Below are 19,588 nucleotides of genomic sequence, written 5' to 3'. Positions count from 1 at the left end.
TTATTCTTCAGAGCGGTTGGCAGAGATATATATATTCGGGAGATTGTTCGATTGCATGGTGTCCCAGTTTCCATCATTTTAGATCGGGGCACTCAGTTTACTTCCCAATTTTGGAAGTCTGTTCAGCGAGATTTGGGTACTCAGGTGGAGTTGAGCACAACTTTTCATCCTCAGACGGACGGGCAGTCCGAGCATACTATTCAGATATTGGAGGACATGGTGCGTGCTTGTGTTATGGATTTCAAAGGTTCATGGGATAGATTTCTACCACTTGCAGAGTTTGCCTACAACAACAGCTACCAATCGAGTATTCAGATGGCTCCGTATGAGGCTTTGTATGGGAGGTAGTGTAGATCTCCAATTGGTTGGTTCGAGCCTAGCGAGGCTAGACTATTGGGAACAGATTTGGTTCAAGATGCCTTAGAGAAGGTGAAGGTGATTCAGGAGAGGCTTCGTACAGCACAGTCACGTCAGAAGAGTTATGCGGACCGGAAGGTTCGAGATGTATCCTACATGGTTGGTGAGAAGTTCTTGCTGAAGGTTTCGCCCATGAAGGGTGTTATGAGATTTGGGAAGAAAGGGAAGTTGAGTCCGCGGTTCATTGGGCCTTTTGAGGTGCTTCGGAGGATCGGGGAGGTGGCTTATGAGCTTGCTTTGCCACCCAGCTTGTCTAGAATGCATCTGGTATTTCATCTTTCTATGCTCCGGAAGTATATTGGGGACTCTTCTCATGTTTTGGACTTCAGCATGGTTTAGTTGGATGATGATTTGACCTTTGATGTGGAGCCAGTAACTATTTTGGGACGTCAGGTTCGAAAGTTGAGGTCAAAGGATATAGCTTTAGTGAAGGTGCAGTGGAGAGGTCGGCCTGTGGAGGAGGCTACCTGGGAGATTGAGCGGGAGATGCAGAGCAGATATCCTCACCTATTTGTGGCTTCAGGTATGTTTCTTGACTCGTTCGAGGACGAACGTTTGTTTAAGTTGGAGAGGATGTGATGACCTGGCCAGTCGTCTGATGAATTATCTCTCCGTTTCCCCCATTTCTTCTTCATTATGCTTCATTATCTGTGTTTTATGTGAGCGAGTTGGGTAGTTTGCATTCGGAGTGGATTTGGTAAGAAATGAGATACTTAGTCTCTTTTAAGAAGGTTTAAGTTGGAAAAGTCAACATGGTCTTGACTTATGTGTTAGAGGGCTCGGATGTGAGTTCTGATGGTTCGGTTAGCTTTAGGATGTGATTTATGACTTAGGAGTGTGATCGGAATTGATTTTGGAGGTCCGATGTAGAATTAGGCTTGAATTGGCAAAGTTAGTATTTTGGCGATTTCCGGTTGATAGACGAGATTTTGATCCGAGGGTCGGAATGGAATTCCGAGAGTTTTTTAGCTTCGTTATGTCATTTGTGATGTTTGTGCAAAATTTCAGGTCATTCGGACGTGGTTCGGTTGGGTTTTTGATCGAAAGCGTATTTCGCAAGTTTTTAGAAAACTTAGGCTTGAATTCGATGTGAATTGATGGATTTGGTGTTGTTTGAGGTGTTTTGATGATTGGAGCAAGTTTGAATGAGCTTTTAGGATGTGTTGGTGCTTTTGGTTGAGGTCCCGGGGGCCTCGGGTGAGTTTCGGGTGGCCAATCAGGCTAGTTTTGGTGTTGGATCATTGCAGAAATTGTTCAGCTGTTGCAGACGAAATTGGCCTTCGCGATCGCGTGGGGCGAGTCGCGATCGTGTAGAAGGATTTTGGGGTGGTCTGCATTTGGCCTTTGCGTTCACGTTTGAGGCCTCGCGTTCGCGGAAGGTGGGAGGCTGGTGCTTCGCGTTCGCGTGAGAGTAGCTCGCATTCGCATCGTGGAGTTGGCGCGTGAAGGGTCGAGGAGCTGTTGCTCTTCGCGTTCGCGTAAGTGGGACCGCGTTTGCGTAGGTTGAGGAGTCTAAAGCATTGCGTTCGCGATCCCTTGGTTGCGATCGCGTAAAAGGAAATATGGTCAAGTTAAATTTGTGCATCGCGAACGCGAGTGTTTGACCGCGTTCGAGAAGAAGGAATATCAGAACTGGGCAGAAAGTTATAAGACATTTTATCCGCGATTTTGAGCCATTTTTCCTCCATAGCTGAGTATTTTGAGAGCTTTTTGAAGGTGATTGAAGAGGGATTCAAGGAGAATTGATTGGAGGTAAGATTTTTGAACCTAAAACGTGATTCTATTGTGAAATTAACCTAGAAATTCATGGAATTTAAGCTTAAAAAATGGAAGAACTAGGGCTTGGAATTTTGAACTTTTGAATTGGGATTTGAAGGACCATTTGAGGTTGGAATTGAGAACTTTTGGTATGTATGAACTCGTGGAGCGATAAGGAATCTAATGATCTGAAATTTATGACTTTCGAGAAGTGGGCCCGGGGCTCGGGTTTTGCTAATTTCGGGATTTTTGATATTTTTCAATTGTTTTCGCTTGGGCTTTGTTCCCTTAGCATATTGTGACGTATTCGTTATGATTTTGGTTAGATTTGACGCACGTGGAGGCCAATTCGAGGGGCAAAGGCGTCGCAAGCTAGAGTTATAGTCGGTTCGAGGTGAGTAATGATTAAATGATGTCCTGAGGGTTTGAAACCCCGGATTGCACATCGTAGTGCTATAATGAGGTGAGACACGTGCTTGATGATGAGCGTGGGGTCGTTTACTATTGGGGATTGTGACTTGGTCTGTCCCGATTGATGATTTTACCGCGTATTTGACTGAAACTTGTTTGTTATCATCATGATTTGGGCTGATTGCCATATTTGGGCTTCGTGCCAACTATTTGAACCCTCTGTGAATTTTTATCACTATTTCCTCACTGTATTGATTTATCACTTGAACTCAGTCCAGTTGATATTTACTGTTCTACAAACTCAGCCACTTTTACTCATATTTGAAACTTAAATGATATTTCTAAAAGATGTTTTGGGCTGAGAACTACTATTTTACTAATGCCCGAGGGGCTTGTGATGATTTTCGGACTGAGTGAGGCCGAGGGCCATATGTGAGGATATGTTGAGCGATATGAGGCCGAGGGCCTGAGATACTTTTATACGCCACGAGGTGGCTTGAGTGATGTGAGGCCGAGTGATGTGAGGTCGAGTGCCAAGAGATGATGCCACAAGGTGGCTTGATATAGCGCGTGGGCCGTAAGGGGCCCCTCCGGAGTCTGCACACCCACAGTGAGTGTGGGTACCCATCATGAGCTGAGAGTGAGCCCGAGGGGCTGATACTGTTCTGAGCGATTGTTACCGCTCCCGAAGGGCGGATTTCTACTTGTTATTCATCTGCTAAATTACCTGTTTTACTTGGTTAAAGGGATTTCATTTGACTTCTTCACTGATTTACTACTTTAAGTGATTTTTACTGCTTAATATAGAATTGCTTTGTGCCTTTACGAGTTTTCTTGCTTTCAGCCGTTATTTATGATTATTACTCACTGAGTCAGAGTACTCACATTACTCTCTGCACCGTGTGTGCAGATTCAGGCATCGCAGAGTCCGCTCTTGAGTGTTGATCCTCCCAGTCCATGTAGTGTTTTTGGAGACTACGAGGTAGTTGTTGTCGTCCGCAGCCCCCGTGCCTCCCTTATCTTACTATTTTCATGTCCTTGAACTTATGTATCGGATTTCATATCTAGTAGACTGGTATCCTGATTTATTAGTTGCTCATGACTTGTGACACCCCGGTTTGGGTTGTATCGGGATGGTTTCTACTATAGTTATCGTTAATTTTGCAAATTATGGTTATTATATCATGTTTTAGAACTATTTATGGTATCTAACTATTTAAATAAGGTGTTCTGTTTTGGTCTGGCTGGCCTTGTCTTCACGAGAGGCGCCATCACGATCGGGTTCGGGGTTAGGGTAGTGACAGTTCATGGGTACTGTACACGGCTACTGTACACGGATACTGTTCATGTGTACTGTACACAGGTACTGTACATGGATACTATTCACGCAGGTGCGGTCACTGTTCACACATGCGAAAAATGCAGAAACTGCCTAGAAAATTTCAGCAGCCTTTTTATATCTGTTAACCTTTCGAAATCCACACGAAGCCCTCGGGACCTCGACAAAATGCATCAACCAGTCCTAAAACATCATACGAACTTAGTCAAAATCTCAAATCACATCAAATAACGCTAAAACCGCGAATCACACCCCAATTCAAGCCTAATGAAACTAGGAACATCCAAATTCTATATTCGATGCAAAAACCTATCAAATCAAATCCGATTGACTTCAAATTTTGCAGCCATGTCATAAATGACATAACGAAGCTATGAAAATTTTCAGAACTGTATTTCGACCCCGATATCAAAAAGTCAAATCTCCGGTCAAAATTAAGAAATCTTTAGCCTTAAATTTTTAGATTTCGTTAAATGGCGATAACTTGATCTAGGGACCTTCAAATTCGATTTCGGGCATATGACCAAGTCCCAAATCATGATACGAAACTACCGGAATGGTCAAAACTTTTATCCGTGTTTGTTTGCTCAAAATGTTGGCCGACGTCAACTCAGTTGAGTTTTAAAGCTCTAGTTCACAATTTAATTCATTTTTCAAATAAAAACCTTCCGGAAAATTATACGGACTGCGCACGCAAGTTGAGAAATTATTGATACCGCTTTTCAAGGTCTTAAAATACCGAGATGATTATTTAATTTAAAGATAACATTTTGGGTCATCACAATTTATGACTGGTTTTTCAGCAGTTTTGTAGCTGGGTTTGGCTGGATTATTGGACTTATTTTTGCAAGTGTTTTGCTGGTTTTGAGTGGCTATTTTTCAACTAAGGTTGGGGTAATTTTGGAGCAAGGATTTTACTAGTTCTCCCCTAGATTTTTTTTGAGTTGTTGTTACGAGGGAGCAAAGCCGATCAAAGAGAGCCAATTTTCAGCTACTCATTCCTATGCGTTTTCCCCTCCCTTTCTTGTGCAGATACCCTCTTTTTGTTGTGTGTGTGTGTGTGTGTTATATGTAGAGAGAATTATGAAGGAGTGGGTGGAGGAAATATTTTTGGGGAGAGTGGAGAACATGAGTGGGGAAAGTGGGGAGAGTGGGTAGTGAGTGGAGAAAGTGGAGAAAGTGGGGGAAGTGGGTAGTGAGTGGAGAAAGTGGGTAGTGAGTGGAAAAAGTGGGGAAAGTGAGAAGTGAGTGGAAAAAGTAGGAATATATGATAAAAAATTATAGCGAGTACCCAATAGAATAACCGAGATGCACAGTGCATAGGCTAGCCCGAACACTACCATCTTGAATAAAATAGTTATAGATATTAGATACCTCTGTTTAGAATTTTATGAAAAGCCTTTTCCTTGTTATCATCTGTACTGTTTCACATACAAAGTATTTATGAGAATGAATAATGTCCAACAGGGTGGTCTAATGTTTGAGATATTAGAAATAACAATCTGAAGATTCAAAATTGAATTCTAATAACAACACTTGATAAGAGCATATTTATCCAAGCCTTGGCCTGGTGCACTTGTTTGTGACTGTAGAGGGCTGCTCTGTGAGTTAGTCAAGACACGCTCATGTTAGTTCAAACACCACTTTTATAAATGAAAAAAATTATAACAGAATAAAATTGATTGCAGTGCCACGAAATATTTCCTAACACATAATTAGCGGTGGCAATTTGAGCCCAAACCCATCCAACATGTTCAATCCGTCCATAGATTAATGGGTTGGACTACAAACATTTTAGCTCATGTTTCTATTTGGGTTGAGCTCAAGTTAACCCATTATTTTTTAGGGAAATTTTTGTTCCTATACCATGTAAGAAACTATATTACCAAATACGTTCATAGTTTGCATATTACCCGCCATGCTAATAGTATTTCTACAAAATATAGACAATTCATTAAATAAGGAATCATTGTAGTTGTAGCTTCCTTATTTAGGCGCGCTAATATTGAGAAATTAAATATTTTTCCAGATATTTTACAACGTAAATCACGCATTAATAATTATCGGTTGTTTCGAATAAAATTTTAGCGACTCTATTTTTGCGATACATTGTGTTCAACATTTTTTCTGGTCTCACAAATCAAAACGACTAAATCTTCTACAATTCTTCTACAACAAATGCAATTATATCCAAAATCCCAATTATGCTACAACTAAATGGGAATTGGGATAGCTATGGGAGATTTGGAGAATTTCAAGTCGATGGCATTGTAGTCGATGAGGATGCGAGTTATAGTCTATTGATTTCTACAATAGCACAACAATTAATGATCGATACATCCGAAAATATTATAAAAATCAAATACATTGTCAACGAGCATTGTCTTCCAATGGAAATTAGGAATGATATGGGTGTTCGTGTATACATGGAGACGAAAAAGGAAAACAAAAACTTAGCATCATATCCGCTATGTATAACTGTTCGCGATTTCAATATGGAATTGAGTATCACCAATGAGAACACAGTTGCAGGTTTGTGCTATTACATTTTGTATCAAATTCTGGTTGTATATCAATGTCCTACACTTTATCTACATTTTATCTACAAATAACCTACATGTCAGAGTAAATATATCTATCAGTATGGATTTTCACAATATCTACAAAATTTCTACATTTATTCTACAATAAAACTACATATCATTTGAAAAATTAATATGAAATACATAATTTTAATGTTTCTACAAATTATCTACAAAATTTCTACAAACTGTTCATAACAGTATTTATCTTTATTTTCATGCAGTCTGGAACACTAAAGTTACTTGATATGCCAACATCTCCCGTTATAGAGGAATATGAAAGTATAATAATAACAGATAGTACACCAAGTTTTATTGAAGTAGAACAAATATACCAAGACAAGTAAACAATTGCAACTGCAATGAAGCACTATTCTGTCATGCACAAGTTCCAATTCAGGGTTAAAAGATCAAGTGCTAGAAGGTATGAACATATGAATGGTCAAAGATCATTATTTTTTTAATTTTGTAGTTTATTTGTAAGTTTTTACTTCTTCAGTTTTTTCTTGTGATAATGTTTATCAGTATTGTAGATGAATTGTAGTTATGTTGTATATAAATTGTATAATGTGATCGTTTATGCTAAAACAATCTTCTTCTTTTTTAAATCTACATTTTAAACCAGTGTTTAAATTGTACTTATTTTGTAGCTACTGGCTATTATTTGTTAGTGAAAACTGTACATGGCACTTCAAGGCAACTAGCATAAATGATTCTGCAATGTTCAAAGTCAGAAATTTCAATAGCCAGCACACATGCTCTTTAATGGACAATACATTCATACAACGCAAATGTCACGACCCAGACCCCGATCCGGTCGTGATGGCGTCTCTCATGAAGACAAGGCCAGCCAACCAACCCATTTTGCCTTTTCAGAATAGTTAATATTAATAAACAGTTTTAGCATTATTAAATAACCACAGTCCAAACAAAAGTTTTCTTTATTAAGTGTAGAATATAACCCAAACACAACCCAAACTGGGGTGTCACAAGTTACGAGCATCTATTAGAGTATAAATACAACTGCAATGCCTGAAACATATAAAATTGGACTGATAAACAAAAGGAAGAAATGCGGTGCTGCGAATGCTGGCAATCACCTCACTAAACTCTGATAACTTAGCCTCCGACCAGCTCAAAACCAGCTACTAGGTGAACAAATACCTGCATCTACACACGAGGTGCGGGGAGTAAAGTGAGTACTTCAACTCAGTGAGTAATAAAGGTAAATAATAATTGAGCAGTAAGAAATCTCGTAAAACAAACCATCATGCTGTATAGAGCAGTCTAAAACCCTTTGAGTAAGAGTAGTGAAACTGTGAAATCCTTGGAAAAATATCTTAGCTCAGTTTAAACCTCTTTTAAGAATGACTTTTTCAACGGTTACGCAAATGAGTGCAAAATAAATAGTGCAGATAAGCATGGAAATCCGCCCCTCGGGCACAACACTCAATTAATAGATAATGACAGGCAATCAGATAGATATCACATAAAGTAGCACAAACAACAGATAATGGCAGACAAATGAAATAAAGTAAACACATAGAATAGTACCAGCACCGCTGCGGCGTGCAGCCCGATTCATATATCACTGCGGTGTGCAGCCCGATCCATATATCTCGTCGACGGCGCTCACTAGGGGTGTGCATACTCCGGGAGGGGCCCCTTACAGCCCAAGCACAATATAAAGCCATATCGTGGCATCAAAATCTAGGCCCTCGGCCTCATATCAGTATCAATATAACGCTGATGTGGCGCGCAGCCCGATCCCTTATTATCCTCACATCTGGCCCTCGGCCATACTCAGTCCAGAAATCACATAAGCCCCTCAGGCATTAGTAAAAACAGTAGTTCTCAGCCCAAAACATCATTTACTATATCATTTTAGTTTCAAAATAGAGTAAAAGTGGTTGAGTTGTAAAATAGTGGAAATCAGTACGACTGAGTTCAAGTAGTAGATCAAAACAGTGAGGAAATAGTGATAAAAATCCCTGGAGGGTTTAAATAGTTGTCTTGAAGCCCAAATATGGCAATCAGTCCAAATAATGATGATAACAAATAAGTTTCAATCAAATACGCGATAAAAACGTCAATCAGGACGGACTAAGTCACGATCCCCAATAGTAAACGACCACACGCTCATCATCAAGTGCGTGTCTCACCTCAATATAGCACTACGATATGCAAATCCGGGGTTTCAAACCCTCGGGATATCATTTACAGTCATTACTCACCTCGAACCGGCTAAATCTCTAGCTCGCGACGCCTTTGCCCCTCGAATCGGCCTCCACACGCGTCGAATCTATCTAAAATCAAAACGAATACATCACAATATGCTAAGGGAACAAAGCCCAAGCAGAAACAATCAATAATGGGCACAAATCCCGAAATTACCAAAAGTTGAGCCCCAGGCTCTCTTCTCAAAAGTCAGAAATTTTTACATCAACGGGTTCCTTATCCTTCCACGAGTTCATATATATCAAAAGTTCTCAAATCCGATCTCAAATGGTCCTTCAAATCCCAACTCAAAAATTCAAAATCCCAAGCCCTAGTTCTTCCATTTTTAGCTTAAATTCCATGAATTTCTAGGTTAATTTCACAATAGAATCACGTTTTAGGTTCAAAAATCTTACCTCCAATCAATTCTCCATGAATCCCTCTTCAATTTCCCTCAAAGAGCTCTCAAAATACTCAGCTATGGAGGAATAATGGCTCAAAATCGCAGATGAAATGTTTTATAAACTTTCTGCCCAGTTCTGATATTCCTTCTTCGCGAACGCGATCAAACTCTCGTGTTCGCGATGCATAAATTTAACTTGACCAGATTTCCTTATACGTGATCGCGACCAATGGCTCGCGAACGCGATGCTTTAGACTCCTCAACCTACACGAACGCGGTCCCACTTACGCGAACGCGAAGAGCAACAGCTCCTGGACCCTTCACGCGCCAAATCCACTATGCGAACGCGACCTACCCTCACGCGAACGCGAAGCACCGGCCTCCCACCGTTCGCGAATGCGAGGCCTCAAACGCAAACGCTAAGGAAAAACGAAGAACATCCCAAAATCCTTCTACGCGATCGCGACTGGCCCCACGCGATCGCGAAGGCCAATTTCGTCTGCAACAACTGAACAGTTTCTGCAATGATCCAACACCAAAACTAGCCCGATTGGCCACCCGAAACTCACCTGAAGCCCTCGGGACCCCAACCAAAAGTACCAACACATCCTAAAATCTCATTCAAACTTGTTCCAATCATCAAAACACCTCAAACAACACCAAATCCATCAATTCACATCGAATTCAAGCCTAAGTTTTCTAAAGACTTCCGAAATATGCTTTCGATCAAAAACCCAACCAAACCACGTCTGAATGACCTGAAATCTTGCACACACATCACAAATGACATAATGAAGCTACAACAACTCTCAGAATTCCATTCTGACCCTCGGATCAAAATCTCGCCTATCAACCGGAAATCGCTAAAATACTAACTTCGCCAATTCAAGCCTAATTCTACACCGGACCTCCAAACCAATTCCGATAACACTCCTAAGTCATAAATCACCCAACCAAGCTAACCAAATCATAAAAATTCTATTCTGAGCTCATATACAAATAAGTCAACTCTTGGTCAAACCTTTCAAATTCAAGCTTTCATCTGAGACTGTTCTTTCAAATTCCTTCCGATTTTTCTGAAAATCAAAATCAACGATCTACATCAGTCATAATACATAATACGGGGCAAGTCATGCCTGAGAGCTAGCGATCAAAGTGCAAAAGCTCAAAACGACCGGTCGGGTCGTTAGATCCTCCCCCACTTAAACACACGTTCGTCCTCGAACGTACCTAGAGTTGTTCTAAAAGCTAATCCGTAGCTGAATAACTTTAACATGCATATACCCGGGGGTGATCCCACATCACTCTATCTCATATAGGTCTAATAGCACATTGCAACTGAAATTACACAATCCAGTCTGGCCCATAAGCCATAGAACCACATTTCCACTTTCGAAACCATCAATACAATCAAAACCTCACACCTATACTCTGAATAGACCCGAACCAGCTGTAATAACCCATGCCTGCAACCTCGGGAACAATCCCATGATATACCACATAACTCAAACACTCGTAGCGACAACTTCTATTCACAGCAGCTGCCCACAATAACCGAATACTGGTAGAAAACCTCTTATCAACTAAAGTCTCATTCCAACACTTTCATATACTGCCAACGATAAATGAAACACGCAACAAACCATAACTATTTCTCATATCAGTTATTCATGAAGCCACTTCTCTTTTGGCAAATACCATAGCAAATTTCTGAGCCGAACCTCGATATTATCCTTCCAACATGCTGAAATCGAATTCGTTCGTATTCATTAATGATCCCAACGATCTCCTCTAATCCAACACACTACTCCGGCGACATGACACATCAATACAGGCTTAAGCCACAACTTGGGCAGTACACGCACCAATAGGCAACAGTCCGAACATACTCAAATCGTGAAAATGACTTAAATGAAAGAGTTGTACCTCAAGCTCACCAGAACAACCACAACACAAGGCTGAGGACCCATCTCACATAATAGAAATAGAACACATGAATCTAACTCGAAAGATCATACCTCCACATAATCTTCGTTGCGATGCACGACTCTATCCAAACACTGCTCCACATGAACCACCCCAAGCCACTATGCTCGAAATCGACAACCGTGCACAATTTGACGCCTGGAACCAAAGCAAATCACTACACCCACGGTGAAACAAGGAACATATACCTCGCAGACCCGATAGGACGTAACTTATACGCCATCCACCGAGCAACACCCAATTACTTTTCCCGCTCGACTTCCACTATGAACCCCAATAGAACCGCACCATATGTGCCCATAACCAACAAATCATAACGTCTCGCAACACAAAAAGGCAACTCATAGATCTCCCAGATCACTAGTAAACTCAATAACGGTCGAACCAACCTATCCCTCAACAATACAATTTGGGGCCAACTAAGCCGACTCAGCTAGAACACGCATCCACATTGGCCTGCCAACGAACTCCTTATCAAGGAAGCCTGAAGCTGATCCTTCCACTACTATAACTCCTGCCGGAGCCATACAATATGGTTCCCAGCACCAAATCAATACCGAAATCAACAACCCTGCCCGGTAACATGCCCGGCCACAAGAAACACATCCGGAGAGTCGCTCAACACTGGAACTGAATTAGTGGTAGAATCCTCTGCACTGACATCCATCACAAAGGCTCGATTAAGAAAGGAAATCCTTCCCAACCGTTCTCTGGGTCTTTGAAATATAAACCACTCTACTAGAACATAATCTGCAGCACCTCGCCACTCAACCCGTGGCTTTTCCGGCATAGCCCATAGCGTAATAGTCCAGAATAACCCAACACTGAGACAACCAGTCTGAACTACAATATCACATACAACATCTAACATACCAACAAAGAAAGATCCACTCGAGCCTCCAAATCCCGATAGTCGCTAAACAGTGCCGATACACATGATCCACAACCACAACATAGCCTGAATATGAGAACTTCCGTCTCCAAATCCACATGGCCCATGAATCACCATATCCGATCCCAATTTCGCCGTTCGAATACATGTTACGCCTCAAATACCCAATCATTCCATGATAGATACTCAAAAATTTCCCTGTGCCACCAAGCAAACTCGAATATCACCAGTCGATCTAACAAGAAAGTGCCGCAATACTATCGAAGTACCATCAACTTAATCACATTGTCTTTTCTAAAACATATACCCTCGTCAGATCACCCCAATTAGCACTACCACTTCCTTAATCATCTGAAACTGCCCGTTCTGCCTAAGGATTCATGACTTTCCATTCAGAACTACCGTAACCTTCCACATGCAATTGTCAATCCTCCACAACCTACCGCATAGATCATACCATCTCAGGATAACATGAGAACTTAATCTTCCTTCCGAGCCACAAACATTTACGTACTCAATTGGTCAAGAACTTTCCATTGGTCCCAATCTAGAAGAAAAATCATTATACATCCCATGCTCCACATGCCCATAGAAAATATACAGCCCCAAACTATGGTAAAAAACATCAAGAACTCTCTGAGTTCCCTTTGCACAAATCAGACATGTCAGGAGTGAATCCTTCTAACTCGATCAAGCTAAGCAAGCCATCAAAACCTAAGAGCATCGCCGCAAAATACCTGAAAGGACTCATTACCTCGAATGCACACAAGGAATTAATCATATCCTTACCATACCGATTCGGTCTACTATCAAACTATTCTATCTATCTAAATTTCCTTCTGATTCACTTTCAACTTGATATTCTCTCTTACTGTAGCACCCCAATTCCTCAACCCAGGCTCACCACATGAGACCCAAGCACAAGACCACACTGTCTAAGACCTATAAGCCGCTGAATACTCACTCAATTACTCCCAAAAACACCACATTCCAGAACACTTTACTCTGAGGAACTTCCTGCGAATCTAAATTGCTTTCCTGATACTGATACATAGAATCCTATAATCAATATAGAAATATCACAAGTCTTGACCTCTTCCAATGAAAGCACAGTTTCTAACCTCATATACAACTTTAAGATACCCAATTGTTACATGTAGAACCTCGAACACATTAGAACCATTCTCCAGAGTCACTCACTCTCTTCAAACTACAATTAGCTTAATCAAACAAACGGAACCGCCCGTGCCTCATTAGCACTCTAACACCGCAAAATGAAATCCTCATCCCAACACATCCAAGCAACTTCCTGCTCTATGCACCGAGTATTCTTTACCAACAACAACATAAGACATCCCGTGATTTTTCTTACTCTATGAAGCATAATATAACCTTTGTCAAAAAATTTACTCTACTCGAGTCATCCTTGGTCTCAATTTCCGCAAGCCATAACTGATTCGCCAGTACGCCTCAAACTGGAACCAACATAGCGCCTAATCGTGCAACCAACTACTCACAGCAGACTCCCCCACTTGGCTCGGTGCCATATATCAAAATACACTCGATAACTCATAACACTTATACTCTATTGATGCCATAATACCATAGTGAGATTAAGCTCAAATCCTTTTGTAAGCTTGTGAAAACACAGATCATCTAGTACTTTAAATCTTCTGCAAATCTTGAATTCATCCCCGCAACAGTTAAGCCCACTCTCTTAAGCGACCTGAAATTTCAAATTTCGACACGTACTTTTCACTTACACCTGAGATCTTCTAACATACACATAAGGATCACACCACTTCAGAACACTCCATAGGAGATAACCACCTGCTTCGTCTCAATCTAAAATTTCTGTAAACCTTCCACCGTCATATACATTACACAGTTACTTAGTCTTCCTAAGTCTGGACTCGTACCGCAACATAAAATTTACTTCACTCTCAACTGGAAAACATGAAAAGATCCTTCACGCGCCTATAATTCAGGGCTATACTTCGAATCAAGATGGAATTCAAGCACCTAATAGTTCTTCTATCCTCCAGCCGGCCTTCCTCGTTACTTCCAAGTCGTATAGATACATCTCGCAGTACTAACATACTCACCACACAGTTATCCAGCCATCACTTCCACTAATAGGGACAATATTGAACATATAAGTGCAACACACTTGCTCACACAATCAGCACCTCGGTGCTCAATCCATAGGCAAAGATCCGGCCTCAAGTTCTCCAGACTGGCCCAACATCAAACTCACAGAGATCACATCTCGCCCCTCGATTAGGGAATCAAAAGCCATCAAGGTACATCTAATACTGAGAGATCATGCGCGCATGCAAATGCGTGGAAGGAATTTCAAGAGTTCCTTTTCAAGCTGGATCAAGGACGCACGATAAGAATTCAAAAATGTGAAGTTTTTCCTAAAGGTTCGGCAACCTCTCGAGGATAAATATAGACATCTCTGTACCGATCCGCGAGACTCTACTAAACCTGCTCATGACTCGTGAGACCTATGTAACCTAGGCTCTGATACCAACTTGTCACGACCCAAACCCCGATCCGGTCGTGATGGCGCCTCTTGTGAAGACAAGGCCAGCCAACCAACCCATTTCGCCTTTTCAGAATAGTTAATATTAATAAACAGTTTTAGCATAATTAAATAACCACAGTCTAAACAAAAGTTTTCTTTATTAAGAGGGGTATACAACACAAACACAGCCCAAACCAGGGTATCACAAGTCACGAGCATCTATTAGAGTATAAATACAACTGCAAGGCCTGAAACATATAAAATAGGACTGATAAACAAAAGAAAGAAATGCAGTGCTGCGAACGCTGGCAGTCACCTCACTAAACTCTGATAACTTAGCCTCCGACCAGCTCAAAACCCGCTACCGGGTGAACAAATACCTGCATCTGCACACGAGGTGCATGGAGTAAAGTGAGTACTCCAACTCAGTGAGTAATAAAGGTAAATAATAACTAAGTAGTAAGAAATCGCGTAAAACAAACCATCATGATGTATAGAGCACTCTAAAACCATTTGAGTATGAGCAGTGAAACTGTGAAATCTTTGGAAAAACATCTTAGCTCAGTTTAAATCTCTTTTAAAAATGTCTTTTTCAACGGTTACGCAAATGAGTGCAAAACAAATAGTGCAGATAAGCACGAAAATCCGCCCCTCGGGCACAACACTCAATTAACAGATAATGCCAGGCAATCAAATAGATATCACATGAAGTAGCACAAACAACAGATAATGGCAGACAAATGAAATAAAGTTAATACATAGAATAGTACAAGCACCGCTGTGGCGTGCAACCCAATCCATATATCGTTGCGGTATGCAGCCCGATCCATATATCTCGTCAACGACGCTCACTGGGGTGTGCAGACTCCGGGAGGGGACCCTTACGACCCAAGCACAATATATAGCTATATTGTGGCATCAAAATCTAGGCCCTCAGCCTCATATCAGTATCAGTATAACACTGTTGCGGCGCGCAGCCCGATCCCTTAGTATCCTCACATCTGGCCCTCAGCCATACTCAGTCCAGAAATCACATAAGCCCCTCAGGCATTAGTAAAACAGTAGTTCTCAGCCCAATACATCATTTACTATATCATTTTAGTTTCAAAACTGAGTAAAAGTGGCTGAGTTGTAAAACAGTGGAAAACAGTACGACTGAGTTCAAGTAGTAGATCAAAATAGTGAGGAAATAGTGATAAAAATCCCCGGAGGGTTCAAATAGTTGGCTCGAAGCCCAAATATGGCAATCAGTCCAAATAATGATAATAACAAATAAGTTTCAATCAAATATGCGGTAAAAGCATTAATCGAGATGGGCCAAGTCACGATCCCCAATAGTAAACGACCCCACGCTTATCATCAAGCGCGTGTCTCACCTCAATATAGCACTACGATATGTAAATCCGGGGTTTCAATCCCTCAGGATATCACTTACAATCATTACTCACCTCGAACCGGCTAAATCTCTAGCTCGCGACGCCTTTACCCCTCGAATCGGCTTCCACGTGCATCGAATCTATCCAAAATCAGAATGAATACATCACAATATGCTAAGGGAACAAACCCCAAGCGAAAACAATCAATAACGGACACAAATCCTGAAATTACCAACACCCGAGTCCCGGGTCCACTTCTCGAAACTCAGAAATTTTTACATTAACGGGTTCCTTATCCTTCTACGAGTTCATACATATCAAAAGTTCTCAAATCCGACCTCAAATTGTCCTTCAAATCCCAACTCAAAAGTTCAAAATCCCAAGCCCTAGTTCTTCCATTTTTAGCTTAAATTCCATGAATTTCTAGGTTAATTTCGCAATAGAATCACGTTTTAGGTTCAAAAAGCTTACCTCCAATAAATTCTCCATGAATCCCTTTTCAATTTCCCTCAAAGAGCTCTCAAAATACTCAACTATGGAGGAATAATGGCTCAAAATCGCGGATGAAATGTTTTATAAACTTTCTGCCCAGTTCTGATATTCCTTCTTCGCGAACACGATCAAACTCTCGCGTTCGCGATGCATAAATTTAACTTGACCAGATTTCCTTATACGCGATCGCGACCAAAGGCTTGCGAACGCGATGCTTTAGACTCCTCAACCTATGCGAACGCGGTCCCACTTACGCGAACGCGAAGAGCAACTGCTCCTGGACCCTTCACGCGCCAACTCCACTATGCGAACGCGACCTACCCTCACGCGAACGCGAAGCACCGGCCTCCCACCGTTAGCGAACTTGAGGCCTCAAATGCGAATGCGAAGGCCAAACAGACCATCCCAAAATCCTTCTAGGCGATCGCGACTGGCCCCACGCGATCGCGAAGGTCAATGTCGTCTGCAACAGCTGAACAGTTTCTGCAATGATCCAACACCAAAACTAGCCCGATTGGCCACCCGAGGCCCCCGGGACCCCAACCAAAAGTACCAACACATCCTAAAATCTCATTCAAACTTGTTCCAATCATCAAAACACCTCAAACAACACCAAATCTATCAATTCACATCGAATTCAAGCCTAAGTTTTCTAAAGACTTCCGAAATATGCTTTCGATCAAAACCCCAACCAAACCACGTCTGAATGACCTGAAATCTTGCACACACATCACAAATGACATAATGAAGCTACAACAATTCTCAGAATTCCATTCTGACCCTCGGATCAAAATCTCGCCTATCAACCGGAAATCGCTAAAATACTAACTTCGCCAATTCAAGCCTAATTCTACACCGGACCTCCAAAACCAATTCCGATCATACTCCTAAGTCATAAATCACCCAACGAAGCTAACCAAATTATAAAAATTATGTTCCGAGCTCATATACAAATAAGTCAACTCTTGGTCAAACCTTTCAAATTCAAAGCATTCATCAGAGACTGTTCTTTCAAATTCCTTCCGATTTTCCTGAAAACCAAAACCAACGATCTACATCAGTCATAATACATCATACGGGGCAAATCATGCCCGAGAACTGGCGATCAAAGTGCAAAAGCTCAAAACGACCGGTCGGGTCGTTACTGCAAATCTACTGCCATGGTAGTTGGTTGCATGGTTATTTTAAAATATTCTAATCCTAAGACAATTTACACACCAAAAGACATACAAACTGACATGTTGTCTGAACACGGCATGAATCTAACCTACATGAAAGCTTGGAGAGCAAAGGAAAAGGCTTTACAACTTTTGAGAGGTCATACTGCTGACTCCTACAGCTGATTGCCTAGTTATTTGTATATTCTGGAGAAGACTTATCTGGGGTCTGTAGTTAAATTGAAGAAGACGTACGATGACTGCTTCTTATATGTATTTGTTGTGGTTTGTACGTCAATCAGTGGTTGGGAATATTGTAGGCCAGTTGTAGTAGTTGATGGGACCTTCTTAAAGTCAGCATACAGGGAAATAATGATAACAGCTAGTACAATGGATGCAGCAGGTATTGAAGTTTTAGTGTAGAAATATTGTAGCTTGTCTGTTTTTTGTAGTACTTGTAGATTTATTATAGATATATTGTAGAAAAGTTGTAGTTTGTATGTATATGTCTTCTTCTGCATTTTTCCTGCAGCCAATTAATTGCTTTTTGCCACATAATGTAGGTACCATATTACCATTGGCATATGCTGTTGTTGATTTAGAAAATGACGCATCTTGGAAGTGGTTTGTTGAGCAATTCAAACACACGTATGGTGAAAGACCAAACATTGTAAAGTCGTTGAATGTTGTTACAAAATATGCAAGAGAGCTGCCGATAGTAGAACTATTAGAGTATATGAGGACTCTTCTTGAACGTTGGACGAAAGAAAAGTTATTAAAAGCAAAGGGTACATTCACATACCTTTGGTTTAAATTCAACAAAGAGTTGGATGACAACAGAACATTATCGCACAAGCTTAGAGTAAGATCTGATAATTTATTGCATTAAATTAATTTATACATGACAATGTAGATAATTTGTAGATATTTTGTATTTAACCGTATATGAATTGTTTTTTGTTTGTAATGTAATTGTAGGTGAGGGCTTCAACAGACTACATCCATACAATACTAGATGGTGTGAGGCGCTATATTGTTTGTCTTGAAAACAAGAGATGTAGTTGTGGGCAATTCCAGCTTGATGAACTTCCTATTCCACATGCTTTGACTGCTTTAAGATGCAGGGATGAGTCTTTTGAACAATATTATTGTCCTTATTACACAAGGGAGAACCTCTTTCATACTTATGAAATACCAGTAAATCCCCTGCCTGATGAAAGCAAATGGAATGTGCCACAATATATATCTGAAGAAGTAGTAAATCCACCTACATGAGGGAAAAGGCAGCCAGGATGACCTCAAAAAGAAAGATACAAAACATATGATGAAATAAATTCAAAGAAGTACAAGGTTTCATGTGGCAACTGCGGAGAAGAAGGGCATAACAAAAGATCTTGCAAGAATGCACCCAAAAAGAAAAAAAATTTATGTAGTTAGCAGAATATTTCATAAAAATTGTTGGTGAGTTCAGGATAACAAAATTTGATGTGTAATTGTTGATATTTTTTAAGATCATAATGTAGTTAGATAGGTTTTTTTTTTTTGTATTGAGATCATACTTTCATAGAGTTATTTGTTTATGAATAGTTTCTATATATATTAGTATTAGTACCCAAACGGATGCGCGGACACTAATCATGTCAAATATTTAAGTTATTTGGATTGCATGTAAATAATCTTAAAATTTACACTTTCTCAGTAAATATAGATAATCATTGGATATTAACTACATGAAAACAATTAACCATTTCTTTTATTTTTCTTTTTCGATACCATTCTTGCCGGTGTCATTGGAACCTAAAAATAATCAAGAAGCAAAATAATAACTCATATTTGTGGCAAAACAATCAAATGTTGAGACAATGAATGACTCTTTGGATAAGACTTAACTCTTTTACTACTACTTGAACTCTTATTTGGTGCGTTGATATCTATTAAAAAATATTTCTTTCTTAAAATTTCAGTTTCTAAAATATTATTTTTCAATAATAATTATTTTTATAATAATGTAATTGAAAATATTATTCT

The 19,588-nt window shown here is 40.4% G+C and overlaps 1 pseudogene; it reads left to right on the top strand.

Moving 5' to 3' along the window:
* LOC107812156 (tRNAse Z TRZ4, mitochondrial-like) overlaps positions 1-18,835 on the top strand; it is a 30,153-nt pseudogene extending 11,318 nt beyond the window's left edge.
* Positions 18,836-19,588: the final 753 nt, after the last annotated feature.

This window comes from Nicotiana tabacum, chromosome 5 (genome assembly GCF_000715075.1).
Source record: "Nicotiana tabacum cultivar K326 chromosome 5, ASM71507v2, whole genome shotgun sequence".
Classification (NCBI taxonomy): domain Eukaryota; kingdom Viridiplantae; phylum Streptophyta; class Magnoliopsida; order Solanales; family Solanaceae; genus Nicotiana; species Nicotiana tabacum.
This window is presented reverse-complemented; position numbering and strand designations above follow the sequence as displayed.